Genomic DNA, 9,124 nt, shown 5'->3' with positions numbered 1-9,124 from the left:
CAGGCCGTGGCCCTGAGGCCAGGAGCCAACCTAGGAGGCCTTGTGCGCCGAGGGTTTAAGGAGAATCTGCCTCCCGTGGGTAGCGGGTGGGGGTTGTCACAGTGGGGGGCTTTGTCCCCACCGGGGCCCCGTGGGGCTGGAATGACCTGTGCTTGGTGAGGGCCTCACCACCACGCCTGGCCCCAGAGAGTCATTGCTTCTGGAACTTCTATTTTTTATTTAAATTTAATTTTTTAATTGAAGTACAGTTGATTTACAATATTGTGTTAGTTTCAGGTGTACAGCAAAGTGATTCAGTTATGTGTGTGTATGTGTGTGTGTGTATTCCTTTTCATATTTTTCATTATAGGCCATTGCAAGATATTGAATATAGCTCCCTGTGCTGTATAGTAGGATCTTGTTGTTTATCTATTTTATATATAGTAGTTAGTGTCTGCTAATCCCGAACTCCCAATTTATCCCTCCCCACCCTGTTCCCCATTGGTAACCATAAGTTTGTTTTCTGTCTGTGAGTCTTTTTCTGTTTTGTAAATAAACATTCCTTTATATATATATATTTTTTAAAGATTCCACATGAGTGGTATCAAATGGTATTTCTTTTTCTTTCTGGCTTACTGCACTTAGAATGACGATCTCCAGGTCCATCCATGTTGCTGCAAATGGCATTATCTTATTCTTTTTTATGGCTGAGTAATGTTGCATTGTATAAATATACCACAGCTTCTTTATCCAGTCATCTGTCAATGGACATTTAGGCTGTTTCCATGTCTTGGCTATTGTAAATAGTGCTGCTATGAACATTGGGGTGCAAATGTCTTTTCAAATTATATTTTTCTCCAGATACATGCCTAGGAGTGGGATTCCTGAGTCATATGGTAAGTCAATTTTTAGTTTTTTGAGGAATCTCCATACTGTTTTCCACAGTGGCTGCACCAAACTGCATTCCCATCAGAAGTGTAGGAGGGTTCCCTTTTCTCCACACCCTCTCCAGCATTTGTCACTTGTGGACTTTTGATGATGGCCATTCTGGCTGATGTGAAGTTATACCTCATTGTAATTTTGATTTGCATTTCTCTGGTAATTAGTGATACTGAGCATTTTTCATGTGCCTGTTGGCCACCTGTATGTCTCCATTGGAGAACTGTCTGTTTAGGTCTCCTGCCCATTTTTTGAACTTCTACAAAGGACTCTGTTCTCGCTGGTGGAGCAGTGGGGGCAGAGGACAGGAAACGCAGGGACAGAGTCAATCCCTACTCTGCTCCTTTCTACCGAGAAGACACCCCAATCCCTCAGCTGCATGCCCACTGCCCCCACACACCCTATGCCCAGGAGCTGCGGGGGGATTGGGGATTCAATTCCAACTCCCTGGGTCGGTTTGGCTGGGACCCCCCTTCACTGAGATGAAGGTGACCTGAGGGCCAGTGAGAGGAGAGATGTGATGAGCTCTGGGGCCCATCCTGCCTCCTCCTGACGCCCTCGGCCAGGCCGGCTCAGGGCTTTGTCCACAGCACGTGACTTGCCACTTCTAGGCCCCACTCGGCCACTAGCAACTCTCTGCCCCAGTAACTTAGTGACACGGGACCCAGCCCCCTGGCCCTATCCCCGCACCCACAGGGCCAGAGGCTCACGGTCAGGGATGGGGGGCAGGGTGTCTCAGGAGCACTGATGCTTGGATTCCTCCCTGTGACAGGCACTTGGACTCTGGCTCCGTGGGGACGGAGCAGGTCCTGTTACTCTCACGAGAAGTCTTCAGACCCCAAAGATGCAGCCTTTGGTACCGACAACCCTGCACCTCCTCTCATCCTTGTCTGCAAGAAGTCCAATAAAAGCTACAGCAAATCTAAATGTTTTCCTTCTCCCAAAGGTTCGCAGCGGAATCCACCCCGTCTAGAAGAACACACCTTAACTCCCATTGTCAGAGACACACAGGACGCACCCCCACCCCCAAGTGTGAGCAAAATAGCAGACAAGCGTCACCAGGCCTTGGAAGAGGTGGTCAGCGCACAGGAGGTCAGCCTGCTTCCAGAGCCAGGCCCGTTCAGAGAGCACGGCCCAGAGCCAGGGAGCCGCTCGAATTCCTGAGGAGTCATCACAGAAGCAGGCGCTCCAGGCCCCCCTCAGCCCCCGCCACTTTCCCCCCAGACCCCGGCATCACCGCCGGCCTGTCTGGCCTCCCCTCCCCACCATCCCCACCATCCCCACCTCGGGGCCCAGGGCCCGTGACATCTGACTGCCCCTCCCCGTTTCCACGTCAGGGTTCTGTGCGAGCCCGTTAGCCCAGGGCAGGAGGACGGGGGCCTGTAAAGCACCGGAGGGTCTCCCACTGCATCTGGCGACCACGCCCCAGGCCCGTTTTTGCCGTCTGAGGCCCAGGGACCCACTGTCCGGACTGGGTCTGTGAGGATCAGCGGGATGGTCTGGGTCCCAGGACATCTCCTTCCCTTGAAGGAGAAACACGCAGTTCTGGGTACTTCTCCTCCATTCTGTCCCGTCACGAAGGAAACACATCTTCACGTCACCCCGTGTCCTTGATCGTGAGTTAACAGACAGAATCCACAATAACGTGTTTCTTCCGTGGCCACACACCCAGAGGGAGAGGTGTAACAAGAAGCTGAGAACAGGATTACGGACAGACAGAAATCCCACGAAGGGAACACCTGGCCATGGAGCAGGTCCAACAGCAAGTGGGATGCTTGCAGGTGTTCACAGAGGCAAGTCCAAACTGCTACTTGTACCAGGGACATGGGCTCTCTGCAATTATACAAACAGCAAGGTGGACAGTGGGGTTGGTGACTGTTTCATAAACACTCTGTTCTTTCTTTGCACACAACACAAAAAAAAAATGGAAACTGTCATGTTTGCATATCAGATTTTGGGCTTTGTTCAGTGAGATTTCTGTACGATTTTAAAGACACACTTTTTGTATGTCAATCCCTGTACGCCAGCAGAATTACACATCACTGCACAACTAATTATAGCAAGAACACAGGAATTTATTTCAGCTCGACTTTATCATGTCTACAAGGTCTTTGCGTTCTTTTCTCAAAGAGAAATTGCTTTTCTTTTTTTTATTTTTAAACAGAGGGAGGAAGAGGGTCAGGATGGCTGCCAAGAACTTCTTGGTTTGGTTCCAAAGCCTTGTGAGCAGAAGGTCCCAGGAGGTCACATGTAGCATCCCACTCAGGGGCTCCGTGAGATGGGAGACCGGGGAGCACCGAGCGCCTCCTCGGCACCCCGTCCACTGCCATGGCTCCCGCTTGGCCTCTCCTACTGGAAGCGCCCTCCTGGCTGCTGTGACCGGGACATGTCCTGACCCTCCTCCCGCCCTCATCACCAGAGGGAAGCACGGTCCCTGTGAGCCTTCCCAAACCACTGCCCTCGGTCCTGGCTGGTCCTGCCCACCCAGCCCTCTCCTTGAAGGAGGTCAAAGTCATCCGGCTGGTGGCTTTCTCACTGTCACCCTACTTGAACTTAAATGTCCTGTTTTCAGCAAGAAATTTAGTTTAAACGCCTGCCATCATTTCCAACTTAGCATTTCCAACTCAACATTTCCAAAATAAAACTTCCCATCAAGACCTGGAACCGCTTGCCTCCCCGAGTTCTGCACCCCCAAGAGGCTCCATTCCTGCCAGGGTCACCCCGACACAGATCTTACACGTGGTTTTTGTCCTGTCCCCTCCATCTCTGTATTTTTTTTCTTTTTGTAAATTGAAGTATAGTCAGCATCTCCATATTCTTCAGCCATTAGTTCCGATGGGCGCTTTCTCCTGTCTCTTCCACCGGGCGTCCCTCTTCACCCCCTCTGCCCCCCGCCCGGCTCCCACTCCAATCTCACACACGACTGCCAGGGGGTGGGGGCTCCTCTCCACGCCCTCCGCACCAGAAAGCCCCCAGCGGGATCGAGGCGAGCCTCCTGCTTGCCTTTCCCGACTTGCCGGCACCTGGCCCTGGGCTCCCAGCAAATCCCACGTTTCCTGCGTGAGCCCGGGGCTCCGTCTCCTGGAGAGGAGCTGCCTCGCGTCTCCCGCTGCGCCGTGGTGCCGTGGTCCTGGCCTTCCTCGGACATGTGGTGGGAATGCCTCCAACCTCGAGGCCCGGATCCCAGCCCCTTTCATCTGAGACTCACGCCTGCCCGCAGCCTCCCTCTCCTCCCCGCGCACGTTGTGCTCATCGTCTCCGCCTCACAGTTACTACTACAGGGAGGCCCTGTTTCCCAACGTTCCTCGTACCCGTCAGCGCGTTTCCCCTCACCCAGACCGCGCTCTCCTGGAGGCAGGGCAGAGGCTTGTGTTTCTTTCTTCCAATTACCCCTCTTACTTGTTTTCCCTGATCCCGTGTTTCACCTGTTTTCACTTTTACCATTTTTATTGTGTATGTCCTGGTAAGCGATCTCCAAACCTTTGCAGGAGGAAAGAATAACTTCTTCTGTGTCTTTCACCACACCTGTCACTGTGCTGGCTAAACACACAGCGGCCTGGGAGACCCACGCTGTGAGCGGGAAGCTGTCACTGAGATCCAGGAGGGCGTAAGTGTCTTCGCCTCAGGCAACTAACAGGTGTATCTCACCCCTTAAGAACCCGAGTTTCAGTGGCATCATTTAAGCCTCCTTCCCCACTCTGGTCCAGCTGTGCTTTTATTATATCCCAGGACTCTGGCAATGACTTAATACAACGGGCTGAAAAGAGAAAAGACAGCAAAAAACTCAGTGGCTCTTCGGATGGAAATTTAAGGACAGTTGTTCAGACCAGCTATGGTGGGACACCTGTTAACGGGGCATTCCTCCTCACACCAAGCTCCATGACCCCACACCTACAGTGAGGGGGGACCCCACACCCACACCGAGGGAGACCCCACACCCACACCAAGGGAGACCCCACACCCACACCGAGGGGGCCCCACACCCACACCGAGGGGACCCCACACCCACAGTGAGGGAGACCCCACACCCACACCGAGGGGGCCCCACACCCACACCGAGGGAGACCCCACACCCACACCGAGGGGACCCCACACCCACACCGAGGGAGACCCCACACCCACACCGAGGGGGCCCCACACCCACACCGAGGGAGACCCCACACCCACACCGAGGGGGCCCCACACCCACACCGAGGGAGACCCCACACCCACACCGAGGGGGCCCCACACCCACAGTGAGGGGGCCCCACACCCACACCGAGGGGGCCCCACACCCACAGTGAGGGGACCCCACACCCACACCGAGGGGGCCCCACACCCACACCGAGGGAGACCCCACACCCACAGTGAGGGGACCCCACACCCACACCGAGGGGGCCCCACACCCACACCGAGGGAGACCCCACACCCACAGTGAGGGGACCCCACACCCACAGTGAGGGGACCCCACACCCACACCGAGGGGGGAAGGAGTACGGCAGGCAGAGATGGAGACGGTGAGACAGGAGAAGTAATACAAAAGAGGATTTTCTTTTTTAAGGAAAGATAAAAACGCACTCCCTGGCATAGGAGTAGTTTGGGATCAAAGGCTGAGTCTGACTGAAAGCTCTGCATCTGCTCCCGTCGTGCCTCAGGCCCCAGGCGCCGGCTGGTGGGGAGGCCGCTGCAGCTCTGCTGACGTGGGGCGCTTCCACCGCGACACCCTCTCCTGGGAGCACCCCTCACTCCGGCAAGATTACAGGGCCGATGACAGCAGGCCAGGCGCCCACATCTGTCTCAGCGGGTGAACAAATCACAGGCTAGAGCATTTCGGCTCAAAGGGGAGAAACCCGAGCCCAGCTTTGATCCCGGCAGCCGGCACCACATCAGAGCAGGCCCACAACTGCTACCCCCGCGGGAACGGCGGTGCCGGGCGTGGCGAGGCTGCCGAGCGGGCGCCGGGGCCGCGTCTTCCCTCCCAGCTGCCTCTAGGGAGTTTACTGAGCGTGCTCTTGGGACCGCAGTTAGAAGGAAAAGGATGTTTTTGCTTTACGTCTTGGAGCACCCTGGAGCACTTAGAAAAAGGGAAAAGGTAATTTCATTAAGCTTTCAGTTTTTGTCCACAGAAGACGGGGACCGGTGTTGGAAAGATAGGGTTCTGGCCTTCGAGGAACAGACCTGCTTGGGGGTCGGGGAGGAAGCCTGGAGGTCATCTCTCATTGACTTAGAGGCTAGAATTCTGTTTCTTGCTCTATAAACCCCAACCCCAACCTGCTGAGAAGATGTTCACGAGTTCACAGAAGGCAGAGCCTCTGACCATCGCCTCGACCATGACTGACGGCCCATCGTGGACTCTGGGTCACAAGACGTGGCTTGGAAGACGGGGCTCCTGACCTTGGAGGCATCACAGACCCCACCTGCAGGGAAGCAGCGTCCCCGCCAATCGCCAAAGCCTTCAGTAGGTCCCCCGGCCCCTGCTGGGGTCGAGTCTCACGCCATCCAACTCTTCGAGGGCCAGGGAGGAAGAGCCAAGTTGAAGGAACCATCTCTGTGGCTCAAAGTGACGAAGACGTCACACATCTCGGGAGGGTTTCTAATCCAGTCCGCGCCTAACGTGCTGGTGCCGCGTGCGAGAAGCTGGACACAGTGTGGCAGGTTTTCTCCCTGTTTTTGGAATGGTCATTTAAAAATAGAGTTTTGTTCTCTTAAACTGCACGAATGTGATAGCCATTAGCTACATACGAGCATCGTATTTAAACTTACCTGAATTAAGATGCAATCGGATAAGAGATTCAGTTCCTCGTTGACAACAGCCACACGTGACGAGTGGTCCCCACATCGGACGGCCCGGACGTAAAGCATCTCCATCACTTCCCAGGGCAGAGGCTCTGACAGACAGCACTGCACCAGGAGATCAGCGTCGCTGAAGTGGAGCCCCTTCACCCGGCAGTTGTCCTGGGATGCAACATTCAGGGTTGCCTGCAGGTGGGTGAGAGCCGCCAAAAGATCAAGCTAGCAAAGAACACTGCATCTCTACTGGATCACAGTATCCCGTTCTTTCTGGTACGCTGTCTGAAAACCTGAAAAAGGACGAAGTCAACGTTTACAGCTTCAGGACGTGGGAAAATGTGATGGCGACTAAGGTCCGTGCTGCCTCAGGGACTCTGGTTTCCTCCCCTGCACAGCCGTGAATTCCAGGAATTCCACGCTCCAGTTAGAATGTGTGATTGTGACAAATAAACCATGTCGGAGGAAAAGGAGAAAAATGAAAATAATATTTGACGTTTTATTTCTCCCTGCGCTGCCCCATATTCAGAGCACCCAGACGCTCACAGAGCACTTCAGAGGTCACTGTGCAGCTGTCATCTGGAGAGGCCAGCTCTCCGTCGGGTCTTGGGATCTCTCGGCCTGCTGGTGTGGCGGGCTGGTTTCCTTCCACAGTGGGTCTTCTGGAGACCCCGCCTTCACAATTAATTGAACTCCTTGGAAGGTGACCTTGAGATGGAGCAGTGCGGCAGTCGGACCCTGCTGGACTGCCAGTTAAGACTGGTATCAGGGTGGTTCTGGGTAGGAGGTCAGACTACAGAGGCTTTAAACTCGAGGTTTACTCCCACACAGGTCCTATCGAGATGAGTAGTTCAGGCTGGCATGAAGGCTGCAAGCTTATCAGGGTCTCAAGGTCCCTGTTTCTTTCTCTGGTACCATGTTAAAATGTGGCTCCGTCTTATAGGTCACTTATGGCCCAAGATAGCTGCTGGAAGACCAGCCATTGTGTCTACATCGCAGGCTGCAAGAAGGAAAAAGAAAACGGCCAGAAGGTATGTGCCTCTTCTAAGCTTAGAAGTCTTCCAGAAGCTCTCTGGGACACTTCGCTTCTGCCTCAGCGACAACTCTGACATGGCTACGTCTGAGGGTACCTGGACCACAGGGCTTCTTAACCGGGAGCATTGCCCGGGTATCCGTGAAGAAGGGAGAAGAGGACAGAGGATACTGGGAGGCAACTGGCAGCTTCTGTCACACATCCTTGGTCAACTCGACTTTGGGGTTTTTGTTCTTATTTTTGTAGGAACTCTTTACTTACAAAGCAAAGGCTCCTTGTCTGCCACGGGTGTTCCAAATTTTTTCTTCTACTATTTCCTTTTGACTTTGAAGTCTTTTGTCATGTAGGTTTGTTTTTTGTAGTTGAGTGTATCAGTGTTTTGCCTTTTAAGGCTTTGGGTTCTGAGTCCTGTTTAGGAAGGTCTCACTTGGAGGTGTCCCCTGGTTTCTTCTAGTACTTTTATAAGGGTTTCAGACCTGGAAAGATTCAACTCAAGGTCAAAGCCTTCCGGAGCCAAGTTTCTTATCTGAGTTGTAACAGCAGGGGCGGCTGGCTCACCAATCACGCGGCTACCTTTGGAGACTTACCGACACACCAAGGTAGTAGGACCCTGCAGTGACAGTATGGGACGGAGGCTTGAGGGTCCCTGCATATCACTGCCAACGGCAGGTCTCGTCTAGGTGGCTCCTGACCAGTCCCGGGTCACTGCAGTGCAGTGAGAACCGGCCTTGAGTGAGATCAGGGTGCTGCTTTCAGGATGGAAACCTAAAGAGCCAGGTCAGAAAGTCAGTCAACGTTGGTGAAAGGAAAGACGAAAGAAAGGAATGAAAGAAACATCCCTTGGGAGACAGCGAGAGGGCTCTGGGCTGTCACAGCTCACAGCCCTCCTACAGCCCCGGCCCGACCCCCCGGGAGAATTACTTACCCCCAGGAGCGGAGCCCGGAGCTCACAGGGGTCAGGGAAGGGCAACCCCGCTTGGCCGGGACACCGGCGACGCTCACGTAAGACCGCATCTGTTGTGGTGGGAGGGCAGCAAAGTCATTTTCTTGGAAAGGAGTAATTTGAATAAGATGCTACCTCAACAAGAACACAGTTTAACAGTTCAAACAATTTTTAAAGATTTCACATGGATACACAACACGCTGCATACCCTGGTCGAACATCTAGTAAAAGCACTTTCCAAACTTGAACTCCTAACGGCATGTAGAGCTCTGGGCTGAAATATTCACCTGAGCTTCTAGAGACATGAAAACATGGTCCTGTTCTCATTGGGAGCAGAAAATTACACGCACCACAGATGGAACCACCACCTCAACGTGTCCCTCCGAGATGCAGGCAGACCGGCAAAGGCCACATGCGTGCACTACGAGAGACTGAAGTGAGCTGCCTGACACCAGGGGTGAGAA

At 53.8% G+C, this 9,124-nt stretch overlaps 1 long non-coding RNA gene across 2 annotated transcripts; it reads right to left on the bottom strand.

Moving 5' to 3' along the window:
• Positions 1–2,266: 2,266 nt before the first annotated feature.
• LOC135320060 (uncharacterized) lies at positions 2,267–8,633 on the bottom strand. Of its 2 annotated transcripts, XR_010379213.1 has the most exons (3): positions 6,661–8,626; positions 5,476–6,561; positions 2,267–4,675 (listed from the first exon to the last, which is right to left on the bottom strand). It is a non-coding gene; the product is annotated as an uncharacterized LOC135320060 (long non-coding RNA). The 2 variants fall into 2 exon arrangements; XR_010379212.1 differs by lacking the exon at positions 2,267–4,675 and having other exon boundaries at positions 5,426–6,561; positions 6,661–8,633.
• Positions 8,634–9,124: the final 491 nt, after the last annotated feature.

This window comes from Camelus dromedarius, chromosome 36 (assembly GCF_036321535.1).
Source record: "Camelus dromedarius isolate mCamDro1 chromosome 36, mCamDro1.pat, whole genome shotgun sequence".
Taxonomy (NCBI): Eukaryota; Metazoa; Chordata; class Mammalia; order Artiodactyla; family Camelidae; genus Camelus; species Camelus dromedarius.
The sequence above is the reverse complement of the archived record's forward strand: the minus strand, read 5'-3'. Positions and strand labels throughout refer to the sequence as shown.